General features: G+C 50.5%; 1 protein-coding gene across 1 annotated transcript in view; it reads right to left on the bottom strand.

Moving 5' to 3' along the window:
• Nucleotides 1–18,618, bottom strand: part of KLHL29 (kelch like family member 29) — a 177,055-nt gene that overhangs the window by 89,050 nt on the left and 69,387 nt on the right. The gene's annotated exons all lie outside the window — the stretch shown is intronic.

Genomic DNA, 18,618 nt, shown 5'->3' with positions numbered 1-18,618 from the left:
TAACAGCTGTGGCCTCTGCTAAACTCCACCTCTAGGTTCCCAAACCAGTGCCTCTCCTGCTGCCCTCTGCAGTCAGTCACTTCATCTGAGTGATCACAAGGGAAGGGTGTTCTGTGCCCTGAGGTGGGAAGTTCCCCCAGCCCTTGGATCATGAATAAGCCACCACAAAGCAACTGCTGCCAATTAATTTTTGGGCATGTGCTGAGCACTGATGTGGGCCCAGCTGAGACCCAGTGCCACCATGAGCCCGGCCTTTGTCATGTGAGAGGACGGTTCTCCAAAGCACCTCCATCAGGCCACAGATGAGCTTCGTTAAATGCAAACTTGTAGACAGCAAAGTGTATTAGTGGTTACCAGGGGCAGGTGGGAGGGAGGGGAAAAGGAGCTCTCACTGCGTAGGGGCTACTGAGTGTTCTGGACTGAATTCTGTCCCTCAAAGATATATGTTGGAAATCTTAACCGCTGTAACTGCGGATTTAATCCCATTTGGAAAGAGGGTTTTCTTTGTGATGCTAATGACTCAGTGTGGGTGAGTCTTAAGCCAATCATTTTTGAGATATAAAAGAGTAGTTTTTTTTTTTTTTTAGGCACAGAAGAAGGCGGACACAGACGGGAGACCGACAGTATCTAAAGACGGAGGCGGTGGACCAGCCTGGAAGCCCAGGAACTCCAAGGATGACTGGCTAGAGAAGGTAAGACAAGGATTTTCCCCCAGAGCCAACAGACAGTGAGAGAGAAAAAGAGACAGACAGAGAGAGGCTTCTGTTAGAGTTGGTGCCCTGAATTCAGACTTCTAAACTGTGAGAAAATAAATTTCTGTTTGTTAAAGTCACCCACTTGTGGTGTTTCTGTTACAGCAGCACCAGCAAACTAAGACATTGAGCTTCTGTTAAAGGTGATGGGAAAATCTGGAAATGGATAATGGTCATGGTTGACGACATGATAAACATAACTAACGTCACTGAGTCGTACACTTGAAGAATGTTGAAATAGCAAACAATGTGCTACATATATATTTACCACAGTTAAAAAAAAAAAGTTCCCTATCCCGCCCCACATTAGCCTCTGAGGCCCCAAATGTCCCTCTCCACAAAGGAGCTGTGAGGTGGTGGGAGGCAGCAGATCCTGGCACCAGGACAGGGAACCCCATCAGGAGACATCCCCAGGACCTTGGCTCCTTGTCCACAGGAAGAAAGGGCTCTCTGCTCCAGGGGCTCACACTCTAATTTAGATATTTATATTAGTTAGAAAATAAACGTCAGGGCGAAAACAAACACTGGGACAACATCGGTTTCCCCGGGCCGCTTCCTTACAATGGACTATTATACAGCCATTAAAAAAGCATGTCTACCAAGAATTTTTAATGAGATGGCAAAATGCTTACACTACACAGTTAAATGAAAAGACATGAAATGACATAACCTCACTATGGAAAACAATATGCATAGGAGGAGAATGACTGAACCTTAGCAGGATGTTGTCCTTGGGTGAGGGGATTATGGGGAACTTTTATTCTTTTGTCTAGACTAGTCTGTATTAGCCACATTTTCTACTATGAACTTTACTTATAACAAGCCAAAACAAAACAAAAGTCCATGGAGAGGCAAGACCTAGGATACGGGGATGTGAGGGGTTGAGTGTCTCAGCAGATGGTTCCAGAAAAGAGTGCCCACAGCTTCCAGGAGCTGCAGCTGAAGCACAGCCAGGCCTGGAGTGGAGGGTGGGGTGGGCTAGGGTACCAGGGTGGCTGCCTACCAGGGACAGTCAGAGAAGGCCAAAGGAGCCTTGAGGTCTCTCCCAGGTGAAGGCCACAGCTGGAGAAGGGCCCGGACATGTCCCTCTGTGGGCCCTGAATCCAGACTTCTGATGGCACCCAATCCGTGACCCAGCAGAGGTGGCTGCTGGGCCTCTCTGACAAACGTGGCTCCTCGACCCGCACCAGGCACAGCATGGGCGGTATGGGCAGGGAGTGCGGGGTAGCACTGACTGAGGCTTTGATGCATAATGCAGATGACAAACAGTGCCTGTATCAGGGCCTGCTGGGAGCACAGGAGGTGCATCCCATTAGGACCTGTGGGCTGTGCTGCGCTAATTGCATTAAGGCTGCACTTTATCTCTGGCCTGCATTTCAGATGCTCCGCTTCTGTGAACAGAGCAGGAAACAAAAGGAAAGAGCGGCTCTCCCGAGGAAAGAACAATTCAACAGACAAGCTTTCTTATCAGAGGCCCCTGGCCCATTCCTATCTGTCAGACAGGTGGGGAGCTTGGGGGGTGGAAGGGGAGGTCAGGGATGTCACCACATACACCAACAGTCCTATGGAACAATAGCGTGGCTTTTACAACGTTCTTTAAATAAACTGCTCTCTGAAGGATGCAGGCATCTGCCCGCTTTGCAGCCATCTCTGTATTTCCAGGCTCTCGAGGTGCTGGATGGGTGCAGAGGCACAGGCTGCTTCCCCTGGAATGAAAGGCGCCCAAGTGGAAAGGAGCTTGTCAGATGTCCCATTCAGGGTCTTGTTTTGGGTGAGGTTTGAACGCTCAGACCCCAGCCTCCCATTACCATCACTGATTAGACAGGAACCCCTCCTGCCAGTAGGGGGCACTGCAGCCTCTCTCTGCTGTCCAGGTTTCCTTGCCACCTCCCAGTCAAAGAGGCTATTTTGGTTTTCAGGTTCTTCCTCTGGCCACCATTTCTCCCCTGCTGAATCAGCATCCATGCCCCCACCTGGCAACTTCACAGGGGAGGGAAGGACTCTGAAAACTTGGAGGCCCTGGGTCCGGCTATTTACAGTGGCCACTGCCTCCAGGAAAGGCTGCTGAAGTCTCCTCACCTGAACTCCATACTACAGAGCCTGGGTAGCCAGGTTCTGGGCCCTAAAAATTCAGGAGCTCCAGTTTTTGCCCTAAAATTGGGAAATTGCACACTTTGTCAATATACATTGCTCAGACCCATGGCTTCGACACACTCCTGTCAGCTCGTTCACTTGCTCATTTGTTCCTTAGTTGGGTTGTTCATTCTGGGAACAAGTACTGGGCTTCTGCTCTGTGACGGGCACTGCCCCAGGCATGGGGGACGCAACAAGACTGAGACTCAGCCCTGCCCTCAAGCAGCTCCCACGAGAGCAGAGAGCACAGCTGCACAAACAGGGTGGACAGTGGTAAACTCCAGAAAAAAGCGCCGTGTAGGGGCGCTTAGAGGTGGACCCTGAATGAATGGTTAGTTGGAGATTAAGTGTGGCTACAAAGGGTCTGCTGTTAGGCTGTGTTTTTCATGAATATTACAAGCAATTTTTTATGTTCAAGAAAGCAGTCCAGCTGTGAGAAGGAAAACAGTCTTTTTTTTCTTCTTTAGAAAAGATAAATAAGGCCACTCATATTCTACCCGGCACTAGCAACTTCTGAAGCTATGAGTAACTTACTGTTCAGGAATTCTACTTATTTTATTAAAGTCACGAAATGAACATTTCTTCCTCCACTCCCTCCAGAAAAAACATGGAGCCTGGGGTGTGGGCTTTGCAGAGGTGCCTGGCCTCCCAGCTGTGGGATTCACAGAGCAGCTGGAGATATGGGAGTCAGGGCTGCCTGACCTGAGCCACCTCTTCCTGCAAAGGGCCCGGGCCCAAAGTGAACATGGCAGGCCCCAAGTGAACACGGCAGGCCCCACATTCTGGATGCTTGTGTGGGACAGTGGCACCAGCTGTGTACCTAACTACTGCTAACCTCCCTCCATGGCCTAGAATTCCAACAGGTCCGTGACCCCACCAAAGGCACTCCAGGCTTTCTCCTGGCTTCAATGCTAGGAGCTCCACATTTCCTGCCAGAGGGCTGCCAACATAACCAACCAGTTGCCGCTGAGTTGGATCCAACTTATGGCGACCCCATGTGTGTTAGAGTAGAACTGTGTTCCATAGGGTTCTCAGGAAGTAGATTGCCAGGCTTTTCTCCTGAGGCACCTCTGGGTGGACTCAAACCTCCAACCTTTCAGTTAGTAGTAGAGTGTGTAAACTGCACCACCCCGGGACTCCTTGCCAATGCAAGAATGCAACAAAACCCAACCAGGGCCAAGGGGAGGCAGACAGGGCTGAGGGGACCTTACTGTCCACTGTCCCCCTCCCACCCCGTGTGTGTAGGACACCAGTGAAGCCACCCAGATGTTTCAGCTTTCCCGGTGTCCCTGCCCATAGCTTCTGCCCCCATAACATGATGGCACGCTGCAGAGGGAGCTACGGCCAGTTTACCACTGTCCTGCTTCCCGGTGTGGAGTGGCCCTATCCGTCTGTCATTAGGCCTGAGCACCGGCTCTCTGCTTCCCTTTAATGAAATGCTAATGAGATGCATCATTAACGCAGCAGGTTTTAAACCCTGAGCTCTAGTAAATTTTCAAAGGTCACATTTTTATGGTGGTTGACAGCATCCTGCTTCTTTCAGCAACTGAAGAGCACTAAAGACCCAGTTCTTTTATGGATGAAGTACTCCGTGAGCCAAGACAGAGACCGAAGGCGCCTGCTGGGCAGGGGCAGGGGAGCCCCCACCCTGAAACAAGCTTCACGGGGCCCCTGGATTTGGGGAGAGCCAGTTACCGCCCCTGTCCCCCCGCAGACCTGACCTGAGGGGTCTGTTCTATTGAAGCGAGGTCTGCAGGGCTGTGTGTGTGCAACGATGCCTGGCAGAGGGGGCGCACGGGGGCTGACACCCCGCCAGGAGGCACAGGCCCTTTTCCCCCACCAAGTACCATTTGTTCACCCATAAGGCTGTGACATCCCAGATGGGATACTTTTTGCCAATTTGCCCACCCAGATGGAGCTCCTTTTTCTAGTTTGTACAAAGGGTTTGTACAAGTGAGCAGCATCCCTGGTGGTCAGGCGAGTGTGAACGATGACAGGCACTGTCCCTCGGGAGTCACGGCCATCCTCACACACTGCCTCTCTGCTCTCACCACTGGCCCTTGGGCACAGGACGGTCACAGTGCACAGCACGAGGCATCCCACTGCTTTGTTTCTGACCCCGCACTAGCTGGGGAGCCCCATGAAGGCAGGGACCTGGCCCAGTGCCTGGCCCAGCTGGTGGCCTCGTGTAGGTGCCCAGAGAATGAATGAACGAGTGCAGGTCTCAGAGCTGCAGTGTTGGCCAACAGTGGGAGCGTTAATCACTGTTGGTTCAACCCATGAATGAATGCATGGAGTGCCCTTCAGGAAGACTGAACAGTTTAGTAATGGGACAGAGATGTGAACCAGCGTGCGTGCTTGGGGAACTTGATGTCATTCTGTGTGACTGCGGTGATGGGTGCACACTCGGGACATGAGGTTTCCAGGCCTTGGGGGCCTTGTGTGCTGGGACCCCCAACACCATAGGCCTGGATGCTGCTGGAGGCTGCTTGGAGGTACAGCTGACACAACTGACTGATCAATCATCAGAACTGATCAAGCCCCTCCTGTGTGCTGGCTGCGTGGAAGACAAGAAAGAAGCTGAGATAGGACCCCAGCCTCCATGGGGCTGGAGGTCTACTAGGCGAACGAGAATTTAGCACCTGTCACTGTTTGCCCAAGGTCAGAAGAGGGCGAAGAAGTGGAAAATGAAGGTCAGGGAAAGCTTCTGGAGGAGACGGGGCTGGTGTTGGGCCACAAAAACTAGGCAGGATTCAGTAAGGCAGATGAATCAGGGCTGAGGTCACCACCAAAGGACCCCACAGCAACTGGTACCTTTCCCACCTAGATGCACATGGGTGGCCTGACAAAGCCAGGGTCCAGAGTCCACTTCAGGGCTGGTGGGCCTCCTCTGGGAGAGATGGCAATGACAGTGCCCTTGTCCCTATCCTGCTGGTGAGCCTGCCCCCACAGAATGGACCTTAGCACGCTGGTCACTTGTGTGGTGCAGAAAGGGCTGGCTGGTACTGCCTTCTGCTGAGTGTCACTGAACACAGTGCTTAACCTGCCAGCCTCTGTCCCTCAGAGCTGTAAGTCCCTCCCCACCCCTCACCTCCGTTCAGTTCATCAGACAATGCTTCTATGCTCACTCTGGACACTGGGGTACAGTGATGGTCAAGGCATGTTCCTGCCCTCAAGGAGTTCAGGGACCCCATGAGGGTGACAGGCTTGGAGATAGACCCATGATGTCTCACATTCAACTTTGTTAATGGAGGGGCTGACATCACAGGTAAGAAAAGGCACAATAAAATCATGATGAAATGAAAAGAGGAGACCAGGCCAGGGAAAACATACAGAGAGAGTTAAGGCAACCTTACATAAGGAAAACTGCAGATATGCAGGCCACAGGGGCTTCTGGAATTGCTCTTGTTGGGTTTTAGGCAGTCTTAAGCTTCCAATCAGTGCAATCAAAAAAAGGGATACACACTCTCACTGTGCGTACTGGAAAATATCAACAGATCAAAAAGTCACTTACATGTTGCTCTTGACATATAAATGTAGTAATTTTATATGCATCCCTCTGTGTTTCTCAGAGGATTGGGGGCAACATAAATATAGTAAACAAATAACAACAAAACCCAACCCCTGCCCCCAGTTTCTGTTGAGTTGACCCCGTGTGTGTCAGGGTAGAACTGTGCTCCCTAGGATTTTCAGTGGCTGATTTTTTTGGAACCAGATTGGCAGGCCTTTCTTCTGAGGTACCTCTGGGTGGACTTGAACCTCCAACCTTTCAGTTAGCAGCCGAGTGCATTAACTGTTTGACCCACCCATGGACTCCATTAGTAGAGACTGTAATGACATAAATGTTAAAACTGAAGTTACGCCGCCTCTCCCCGAGCATGCTCCAGCTGGGTGGTGGGTGTGAAGTGGTCTCGGATGAAAACCTGAGACGTCACAGGGAAGACAACACCAGTGGCTAACCTCGAGCTGACCACATTCCTGGGCTTGTTCTGCAGCCTCACCTTTATCTCACAACTCCCTGCAATGGCACCTAATTTGGGAAAGACAAGCCTCAGTGTGCCCACCCCACAATGACTGGCTCTGGATTATGAAGGCTCCTCTGACCAGAGACTGCTCCTCTGGCCTGGCCCCTGCAGGAGACCTTTGCTGTTTCTGGACTTCCTAGCACCTTTGAGCACCCTACATCTTGAGGTAGAAGCCAGAAAACTTGCTTTGCCAGCCTGCCTTGCAGCTAGGGCATAGGCATGTGCCTGTCAATCAAGCACACTAAAGTGAGAACCCAGAGGCAGGTGGTGAAGACACAAGGATGTGGCAGCAAGTGGATGGTGGGGGTGCTGGTGTCCTTAGCCCAGCGTCAGGGATGAATGCTGTCATTTCATTTTCCTTCTTATGCTGGAGGGTAATCAGTCCCAGGGCTCTTCTGATAACAGCAAAAGAAGGTTCTTGCACAGCTTCTGGCAGAAGTGAATATGGCTCTGGCACGTCTTACCACCTGGGTGGCCCTGGGGAATCACATCACTGAAGCTGCCAGCTCTAGGACTGAGTGTCACTGGGAGGCCACTCCCTGCAAAGAGTGCACGTTTCACTTCCTTTTCAGCACCGCTCCCCCTGCAAGGCACTTAGGGTGTTCATGGTGTCCAGGTCTACTTGTTGGGAATGAAAGAGGGCAGTTTTGGGTAAGATTATCTAGACCACGGCGTTGGGGACTGAGGGCGGGAGCCCCCCAGGACTCTTACACTACAAAGGGAAGGCCAAAGAAGGCAATTCTTACTTTAAAGGAATCATTTCCTAATGGTGGAAATTCAGGCTTGGGGCGGAGATATTTTGGTGTTTCGGATTTTTTAAGATTACAGCTCCTAGGTTTAAACCTAGACTGCTAGGACCGGCAGGTTGTCAATGAGAGCAGCAATTCCTAGGTCACATAGGCAGCAGCATTCAACCACCACTACCGCTGGGGCTCTCCAAATTAAACAAACAAACAAAACCATTGCTGTCGAATTGATTCCAACTCATAGCAACCCTAGAGGACAGAGTAGAACTGCCCCATAAAGTTTCCAAGGAGTGCCTGGTGGATTTTAACTGCTGACCTTTTGGTTAGCAGCTGTAGCTCTTAACCACTACACCACCAGGTTTTCCTCTCCAACTTCAGTACATGTAAAAAGCATCTGAGCAGACACAAGAGGAAAAATATTATATGATCCTGTTATCTGAAATATTCATAATAATAGGAAAATGCATAGAGACCAAGATTTATTAGTGGTTGCCAGGGGTGGGTGGGAAGGGGAAGTTAAGGGGTATTGTGTAAGGGGTACAGAGTTTAAGGGCGCTGGAAAAAATGGGAAATGGATAGGGGTGATGGCTGCCCAACATGGTGAATGTAATGAATGTTATTAAATTGTACACGTAAAAAGGTTCAAAGGATACATGTTTCGGTATATATATTTCATCACAATGAAGATTTAAAAGAAAAAGGAAAAGAAGAAGCTGGCTAAGAACGCAGCTTTGGGACTTGACCCCCAGGGGTTCTGATTCAGGAGGTTTAGGGGGCAGGCCTCATAACAAGCCTCCCAGGTGATGCTGATGTAGGTGACCTGTGGGCCGCATGCTGAAGAGCAATGAAAGTATTTCAGTTCAGGTTGTAGCCCCTGTGCCCGGAGTGTGGGCACAGAGAGCTGCAGCTGCTGGCCAGGGCCTGAGTGGACAGATTTTTGGGTCTTGCTTACGTGGCTCAGGGGAACCAGCCCCTTGGAGATGCCACCTTCTTGGACCCTGTTCTGAGCCTATGTGTCGAGGGGTCAGAGACCAAAGCTGTAAATGCGTGGCCTCCAGAAAGTGCAAATGACATTTATTGGTTTCTCAGTTCTCATTTCATGATTGCTACTGAACTACAAACCAAAAATAATTGCAGTTAAATCCTCACTGAGGGTGGGTGGGGGTCTCCGGAGCACCTCCTGCTCTCATTAACGAGGCCACCCCCTCCGGCCCCCTGGACCAGGCCTGTGCCCCAGCCTCCCCTTCGGAGCACTGCCATAACGTGCTCCAGAGCCCGATGAAATTTCTAATAATACTAATCAATGATGTGTTAAATTGAGACACTTCTGGCTCACACGCCGGAAACGGCACGATGGTTTAAAGGACCAGTGCTTACCTTTCTCTATCAATTTGCTGCTAAATTACTGCTTTTGGAGCAACTTACAGAAAAGTAATTCTTTATTTAAATTTTAATTTCAATCTTGTCATTTTAAATATATATTCAGATTCCAATCATATTATGGAATATGATGATGTCTCTGGAGAGTAAGCGATCCTGCCCTGCCGGGAGTCTGGGTGGTGGCAGATGATGTGATGGGGTGGAGGGTGAGGGAGCCAAGGAAGGAGGGAGAGACCCCAGCGGAAGGCTTGGTGAAGGCGGCTGGGTTGGGTTGGGAGACAGAAATGCAGGGGCCAAAAGGGTGCAGGCTGGGTCACAGGTCAGGGTCTCATCTTGCCCTGCAATCCCAGGCTTTGTGCACAGCTCTGAGAGTCATCTGTGAATTCTTGAAGTTGAGACCACCAGATACTTCCAGCCATCTCTTCCCTGGGAATACCACAAGGACCCAACAACCCCTGGCCATAAGCAGATGCCAGGCATAGATGGAACAGGGCTGCCGGCCATCCTGATGGCTCAAGTTTACGGAGCGCCTCCTATATGCCAAGCACAGGCATGATCTGATTTCCTTCTATGAGGAATTCTGCCCTCTTACCTTCATTTTACAGATGAGAATCCTAAGGCCCAGAAAAGCTCAATAATGGCTAGAGAGTGGCAGACTTAGCCCATGTCTAGTCTATCCTAAGAAGCGCTCTGGGGTGGCTGGACTATTCCTAGACCCCTCTCTGCAGCCTATCCCTGATGTAGCCGACAGCACCATACGTGGACTTAGCCATAGCAAGGCAGCACCCACATTACCCTGTTGGGGTAACACCGACCCTCCCCTGGGGCCCACAGGAGCACAGCCTCCACTCACCTGCTGTGTCTAGCCCAGCTGGGCCCCTACCCTGACTCTAATGGCACGCTGTGGCCGGGGAATCAGATCCACTCCCTCAGACTCCCTAGACTCTGAGCTACCTCTGACATGGATTTTCATATAGACTTGAGAGATTAGACCTTTGTCAGATATGTCATAGTCAAATTTTTTTCCCCAGTCTGTAGGTTCTCTATTTACTCTTTTGGTGAAGTCTTTTGATGAGCATAAGTGTTTAATTTTTAGAAGCTCCCAGTTATCTACCTTATCTTCTGGTGTTTGTGTATTGTTAGTTGTGGTTTGTATCTTATTTATGCCGTGTATTAGGGCCTCTAACGTTGACCCTATTCTTTCTTCTATGGTCTTTACAGTTCTTGGTTTTATATTTAGGCTGAGCCACCCCTGACATGGTCCCCGACCCTGGTCTGGGCTCTCCAGTGAGCCAGCTGCTCAGTCTCAGGTCAGGGCTGCAGGGTGTGACACTTCCACCCCTTTCTAGGCACACAATGTGCTCAAGACCCCACTCTTCAAGTCTCCTTTCTCTTCAGCACCCCATTCCCTTCCTCTTCATTGGCTACTTTCCCTTAGCTTTCAGGAACTGGAAAATGTTTGGCTACTTCATCTGTAGTACCAGAATCCATCTGTCTTCCCTCCTTTTCTTTCATGGTTGTCCCTCCACCAGGTTTGGAACACCTGGTATTTCACGCCTGTTACCCCCTCACTCCTCAACTGTCCCCATCTCTGTCCTTCAGCGAAACCACACCCGTTACGTGAACAGTAACCTCCTACTGCCAAACCAATTAGCACTTCCCCCATCTTCTTTCTCTGATCCCTAATGTTGGCTTCCTTCTTCTTCAAACTCCCCTCCCCTTAGTTTCTGAACAAAGCTTTTCCTGGTTCTTCTCTGTGCCATTCACTGGCCTCTGCTCTTCCCAGTTCTCCCATGTTTTCCCAGGGCTCAATCCAGGCCTTCCTTCTCCCTCCCTCCTCAGGTCTGGTTGGGTCCTACCTTCCCTCCAAATTATTTTTTGGATGCGAAACACCTGTGCAGTAGCCATCGTCTTTGCTAGAACCCAGCTTCCTGTAGTATTCTGAAGTATATTTGCTTTTCCTGTTTCCAGCATCAAAGTCTGTACCTTGAGGACATATCTGCTGAGAGTTCGGCAGATGGCCTCCGTTGACAACCACAGAGGGGGCTGGGTTTTGTACGCATGCCCTGCCCAGGCTCCCAGCCCCTTCCTCTAAGCCCTTTCCTAACACTATGGGCCTTGTGGACAAAAGAAATGATAAATTCAGCAGAACCTTGCAAATCAAAGCTTTCAACATTCCTCCAACAACTTTCAACTGAAAACTTCTTAGTCCCCATTTCCAAGTAACTTTTCATCCATTACAAAACCCACAAAATTTTCAAAGGGGCTTTGAAATAAGATCACCTGGGGAAGGAAAAAAAAAAAGCCCGTCACCAATGAAAGTCTTTGAAAACAAAGAGGCCCTTTCCTGCGTTCTCGCTCCCCTCTGATATCAGCTTCCCTTTCATTCTGCTGAAAGGTGTGGGGCAGGCCTAGCCCTCAGCAGACGCCTGTGATGTGAGGGAGCCAGTGGCCCAGACGGGAACACGGAGGAGAGTGAGGGGCACCTGCTCATAGAGCTGGGCTAGGCCTTTCATCATCCCCCCTTCAATCGGCCCCCAGAACATCCCCAACAGCCACGTTCCTTATAGCCCGCCCATTCCGCTCAGAGGCCCAGTGCCCTTCCTGTTCCTGCTCACCCCACCATTGGTGACAACGAAGCCCCCTCCCGAGCATGGTGACCCGTCTTCGTTCTTGTTGCCAAAGTGGGCAGGTAGGTAGGCGAGGCAAGGGCAGGCCCTATTCTGGCCTTTGATGGGACATTTCCCAAATGCCAGCCCTGCAGGCAGTGACTTGGGGACCACCCATCAACCTCCCAGCTTCAGAGGCCGCCACATGCTCCTCCCCACCAAGGTCAGCTTAAGACTCACAGACACACATCAGACAACACCCATTTCCAGGAGTCTCTGTCATTTTCAGATTTGAAGTCCTCAGTGGATGTGGTGAGGACAAGTGTTCTGTACAGTGAAGCTGAGCTAAGAGTGGGGGAGGGGTACACGTGGGCTCCCCTACTGAACCATTTGCCTGTCTGGCCTGGTCCTCAGAGACCTAGATTCTAAGTGCCCAATATTAATTTTTATTATTAATTCATATAACATAAAATTAACCATTTTAAAGTGGATAGCTCAGTGGCATTTAAGTTCATCACAATGCTGGGCAACCATCACCTCTATCTAGGTCCAGAAATATTTTTTATCACCCCAAAAGGAAATGCTGCTACTTGGCTGCTAACCAAAAGGTTGGTGGTTCGAACCCACCAGCCGTTCTGCAGGAGAAAGATGTGGTGGTCTGCTTCTATAAAGATCACAGCCTTGGAAACCCAAGGGGCAGTGCTACTCTGTCCTACAGAGTCGTTATGAGTCGGAAAATACTTGATGGCAACAGGTTTGGTTTGTTTTTTTCCAGCCTCTGACAACCACTAATCTACTGTCTCAGTAGATTCACCTTTTCTGGCTATTTCATATAAAAGGAATCATACAATAGTGTGACATTTGTGTCTAGCTTATTTCATTCAGCATAAGGTTTTCAAGGCTCATCTGTAGCACATCAGAACTTCACTCCTTTTTATGGTTTATTCTATTGTTTGTATAAACTACAGTTCGTTTATTTATGGTTTATTCCATTGTTTGTATAAACTACAATTCATTTATTTATGGTTTATTCCATTGTTTGTATAAACCACAATTTGTTCATTCATTCATCCGTTGATGAACCCAATGCTAATTTTTAATGCAGCTATTGAGGCCTTCTCTGCTAAGGTGTTCCTGGAGATGGCTCCTGACAACTCCGGGGAAGCAGAGGCTCTTGAGAATGGCTTGGCTTGGGGCTTGCCTGGCTCCTCTGTCCCCCAAGGCCTTCCTGGCATGTCCCTCAAGGACAGTTTAAGATACACTAGCCCTCCTTACATGCAGGACCCACCTGGAGCCAGAAAGAACCCTGAGTCTGAGTCCCAGCTCACTGTTCGAGACCCTCTCAGGGGTCCCTTCTTCAATAGGCACCTAACAACTCCTATTAAAACCCCCTGTGATCAGTTCACCTTCTCATTGTGGGCCTTGACAGAGCATTCCTTACTTTGTGCAACAAGTGCAGCCTCATCAGAGCAAGGGGAAAGTTCTAAGCAAACACTCTGCCAGCCTGACTCACACGGCCCGACTCTCAGAGCATGAAGTCGACTGCGAGCTTGACTCCAACTCCCAGCAATACAATCCTGACACAGACATCTTCAGCGACCTCATTAGAGGCCTAACAAGAGAAGGAATTGTGGTAGAGTCACATCGAGGGTCAGGCAGGACAAAGAAACAAACAATGCAGCACAAACGTCGTGAGCGGTTCCTCAGACGGAGCGGCACAGCTGAAGGAGCTAAAATAGTTTTATTGCCTGGACTTCGAGACTCACTGAAGCAAATTGGCGCCTGAGTGCGTGTCTGAGGACAGCGGGCTAGATTCCGATGTGGCCTGGGGCTCGTGGCTCGGTGGGGATGATTAGACCTGCTGGTGGAACATTCCAGAACGAGGAACTCAGTTTACGTTTTCCCAGCTCCCTGGCTTGCTCTCTGCTTTCTACCTGCTCAGACTCTGTAATGAGGTCAGTAGCGAGAATGCTGTGTGGACAGGCAGGGCCCTGAGGGGGAGGCGTTCCCTCTGGCCACAGCACAGCTCCCCTCAGTTCAGAATTGAGGTGGTTTAAGAGATTTCTTTCTTGTTTTTTTTTTTATTATTAAAGAAAATGACATCACTCGGCATCAGCCCATTTCTTCAGGTGTCAGGAAGCCTGCTGGGGCAGACAGGTTCTATCTTAGCTCCCTGGAGGTCCAGTCAAGATAGAAAGTAGTAAAATCTTTAAGAGGTGGTGTAAGGGGGCAGGCAGGTCAGGAAGCAGGCCTTTTTGGTATAGACAGATAAGTATGGGACTTCCCCAGAGTGACATCTGTATGCCACCACCCCACGTCTGGGAGTTGAGGGTGACGAGAGGAGAGTAAGGCCCAGGCCCTGCTCTGTAAGAGCAGGGAGCAGCCGCTGGCCTAGCTCCTGCCTGCCTATGGCTTTCCCTCTGAGGCTGCTTGCCACAATCCTGGGATGAATAGAGTTGATCAAAGACAATTGTCCTCCAGTGACACCCTTCCTCACAGAGGCCCAGACCACCTGGACTGAGGCTCCACTTGTCTTCACCACCAATGGTGGACCCCTCTCTGCATATGCAGGGCTGCCTGGCTGCCACAGTTCCATCTTCTCTGCACCCACTCTGCCAGGGCTCATCGGCTTCAGCGGTATTGCTCATTCACTCATTCATTCACCCACCCTACCACTACTGAGACACAATCATGCATGTTGGAGACACAAAGATGAGTAGTCTCTGGCCTCAGGGGGCTCACAGGCTAATGGAGGAATCATAATCATAACAGCTAATACCTTTTGAGCCCTTAGCAGGTGCCAGATAAAACCCCTCAAGGTCCAAGAGCTCTCTGAGGGCAAGGTCTGCGGGTCCATCTCCGTTTCCCTCACAATATGCAGGCAGTGGGTGCTCAGAAAATGCCTGCTAAACTGAGTGGACATGTCTCTGCCTGTTGTATCTCTGGCTTGGCCTTGTCCACCAGAGCCCAGGGATGTATTAAGTGGAGAGAGACACCCATGGGTCTAACTAGCATACTGGTGGGTCCTTCCACTAGCTGGAGCTTTAATTTTCTGATGGTTTGCTTTTTTTTCTCTCACAGTTTGCCTTTTTGCTCTCACAACATAATCTCCACGATCTCTATCTTTCCCGAATGCTGTTGAAAGGCTTGTTGTATTTATCTCCGGAGAATCCACCGTGCCCCTGTGCAATTTTCCATTGTCATGGTTCATTTTAATTTCCTCTAAGGCTGTTGGCCACTCTCGTGTTCAGAAATAGCTTGTTCCACTTAATAAAAGCGCTTAAATATGCAGATACGAGAAGTTTCCTTCGCTTGCTCCTAAATATCACAGTACGTAAAGGGAGCTACTCGCCTTGCCTCGTGTGGTTTGGCAGAGCACACACAGGTGGCTTCTCAGGAATGGAAAGCTTGGGATCAAAGGTGCAAGGGCAGAAGCAGGATCCAGGAACTTCTGGTAAAATCCCAGTTGGGATGCCGGCTCCACACTTCGTCAGGCTGCCCCCTGCTCAAGTGCCCCACTTCTCATAGTGATCAGAGCTGGCCTGGCAGTCAGAAGAAGGTCTGGGTTCGAGCCCTGCTCTACCACCAACCTGCCTGTGACCTGCACAAGTCACTTCATCTCTCTGAGACCCTGAATCTTCATCTATACACAAGCATGAGAATTCCTTCTCCAAAAGACTGATTCCAGGGAGGAATGAAAATCCCATATTTCCAGGGCCTAGCATATTACCTGGGACAAAGCAGGGGTCCAGCAAATGGCAGCTCTTATTAGGATTAGGCAACCCAAGAATGCGGGAAAAGTAAGGTGCCTTTTTCAAGAAGGATGCAGTGCCAAAGGCTCAAGAGTCTTCCTTCTATACCCGTTTTCTCTGGATGGCTGGGACCAGAGAATCCCCTACAGCTTACGGATAATCAAGGACAAAGGAGTGCAAAGCAGGCTGGATCTTGATTCGTAAACCAAACCTATGGGGCCCAGCTGTTCAGCCAGGAGACCAAAGCTAGGGCAGCGGATCTGAATTACGAGCTGAGTGTTGTGAGCTGTGCTAGGCTTGCAGCCCCAGACAGCAAGGGTCAAAGTCCTAGGGTACCTTTCTTGGGCTTAAATAAAAACAGGAACTGAGAGTCTCTATGATGGAGAATGGGTGGGGTGGCGGGGGTGGGGGTTTGAGTGATATGGAAACAAAGATCATAAGACACTGGCTTAAAACTCTGAGTAAGATGGCAGCTGAATTCCCATCCAGTGATGCCTTGATACCTGATCCAAGCACTACACCGAAGGCTTCCAGCCCCACAGAGAAACCCTAAGCTTAGCCCTGGGGCGGGAGTCGGGGGGCAGGCATGAGAATGCAGGTCAATGTCACAAGTGCCCCAGAGATAGAAGTTCCAGGCCGTCATCGTTACATTCTCAGTCATGTGCTTCTGGAGAGAAGGTCGTAATCACCCCTGGGAATTGTTCTCTCTGGAATACCCATCTATAAATACCCTCACTGAGCCCACTCCCCTCACTCAACCTCATCTGTGTTCAGTACTGCCATCAAAACTCCTTTTTATTGCTCAGTGGGAACTAGTTTATCCATTCACTTGAGGTCACACATACAAGTCAAGAACAGAGGTGGGGGAGGGGACCCCCACCCTAGACCTTGGTCACAGCCCACCTGCAGCTCTCTTTCTGCGCCTGTCTCCTTCTGAACACAAAACTCCCCACTCCACCCACGCTCCACAACCCCAGGAGCAACACACACTCACGTGTGCACACACATTCACACGTGCACATGCGTGTGCACACATGTACTTGCATACTTACAAAACCAAACACACATGCACACTCCTGCACAAACCCACACAACCAAACCCCACACACGCACACACTCTGCACAAACCCATATAGCTCTGATCTGCTCAGGGCTGCCGGCAGGGGGTGGGGGCACAACACCCCCCACCCCAGGGAGCCAGAAGAGCTAGCAGACACCTTCCACCCACGATGACCCTCCAATTTTTTTTTTCTCCGGCAGCTCCGAAACAGAGTCCATCCTGGCCACCGTGAGCTTCCCTCCCAGACACTTTTTCCTAAATCAGCTTCCAATCTGACTCATTTCAGTTTTAAAACAAGAAAACATCTACAAACATGATGGAAGGAAACAGATGGTAACAATTACAGGAGGGAGAAAACAGAGCCGTTCCCTCTACAAGGGGCGGGCAAGCATATTGCTCCCCAGGCAGTGGACCGCCCCTCCCACTACTGTGTGAACCTGGGTGCAGGGTGCCTGGGGCTGGTCCCCACCGCAGGGGACAGGCCAGCACTCAAGGGCCAGGGGGAGTGCCCAGCACCAGAGGGCAGGCCCAGCGGGGCCTAGGGTGTGCTCGACAGTGGGAAGGCGTCTCCACGGAGGGAAGGGCAGACAAAACAGCTCACAGACCAGCTGTTGCCAGACCACCTTGTGTGACTCTGACGTCCTGTCTGAGGCCTGAGGTGAGGGTGGGATGGCATCCTCCCCAGCATCCACCTGTGACTGGCCCGCATCCCATCTCACGTCACTTTGCACAGTTTATAACGCCCAGCAGACTGCCAGCTCCTGAGAAAAGACTAGGCTTTTCATCATAGGGTGGTAGTTAGGAGCAGGGCTCTGGAGCTGGGCTGTCTGGTTCAAATCCATGCTCTGCCACTTACAGGTGTGGTGATTTGGGGCAAGCTAATTGACCTCTCCATGCCCTCCTTTCCTCACCCTCAAAATAGAGATAATTCTAGTACCCACATCATAGGATTCTGAATAATATGTGTAGCAGAATCCTGCCTAGAACACAGTGGGAGCCACATGTGGAAGCTATTCTTGCTATTATTACCCATCCAGACAGCTGGCTTCTTGTCTGGCATGCAGTAAGCACTGGCAGAGATCTGCTGAACGGAGGCATGAGGAGGTGGGCCTTGAGCTGGGCCCTGAAGGACGAGACCTGGCATTCCAGGCAGGGGGTGCCATGCACCACAGGTAGGACTATGACTGGAGTAGGACAGGGCTCTGCCCTCTTGTGAGGTCAGATTGGTGGGGAGACAGGTAAAAAGGTGTCACCCAGAGTGATCAAGCACTGAGAGGAGAGGGTGCCAGGATGTGGGTCAGGGAAGACTGCCTGGAGGAGGGGGCTGAGTCCAGATGATCACGCAGGAGTTCGGCAGGAGGAGTGGTGTGGGTGAGAGGAGGGGATGATGGGCTGTTCTGGACACAGGGAGCACGATGCCTTTGGAGGTCCAAACAAAGGAGTGTCAGGAGTAAGGAGGTTTAAGTCCCTGGTCCTTCTTCATTACCTGAGTGGCCACAGGCAAGGATGTCATGTCTCTGAGCCTCAGTTTTCTCATCTGCACAATAAGAGTTATAGTCAGTCCCCTCCTTCCCAGGCCTGACAAGGGGCGTAGGTAAGAATGTGTATAAAAAGTGCCTGGTCGACTCCCTGCACGCTGAGGTGCTTACCAAGGGAGCCACTGAGAATCTGCCTTTTGTAGGGACTTTCTCCCATATGTATTTGTTCTTGGCCACGTTTACACACATAAGACACACTCCCCAGCACACCAAGGGCCACACATCTCACATATGCACTTCTCACACATGCTTACACACAACAGTACAGACACTAGTTGTTACACACTGTGTACATTTGCCTTCGTATGTGCTTACAGCCAGGAGTTCCTGGATGGTGCAGACGGTTAACACACTCAGCTGCTAACTGAGATGCCTTGAAAGAAAGGCCTGGTGATCTATTTCTGAACAATCAGTCATTGAAAACCCTAGGGAGCACAGTCATACTCTGACACACATTGGGTGGCCATGAGTTGCAACTGACTTTATGGCAACTGCCTTGGCTTTTTGGTTTCGGTGCTGACAGCCAGTTCCCTCCCCAATCCCTGGGACCTCTGCTGAGCCTCCAGCCTCTGGGGATGTGCTGGGGCCACTCCCTGTTCCCAGCCCTGGATAACACGAGTTCA

The sequence above is a fragment of the Loxodonta africana genome, chromosome 12 (assembly GCF_030014295.1).
Source record: "Loxodonta africana isolate mLoxAfr1 chromosome 12, mLoxAfr1.hap2, whole genome shotgun sequence".
Taxonomy (NCBI): Eukaryota; Metazoa; Chordata; class Mammalia; order Proboscidea; family Elephantidae; genus Loxodonta; species Loxodonta africana.
This window is presented reverse-complemented; position numbering and strand designations above follow the sequence as displayed.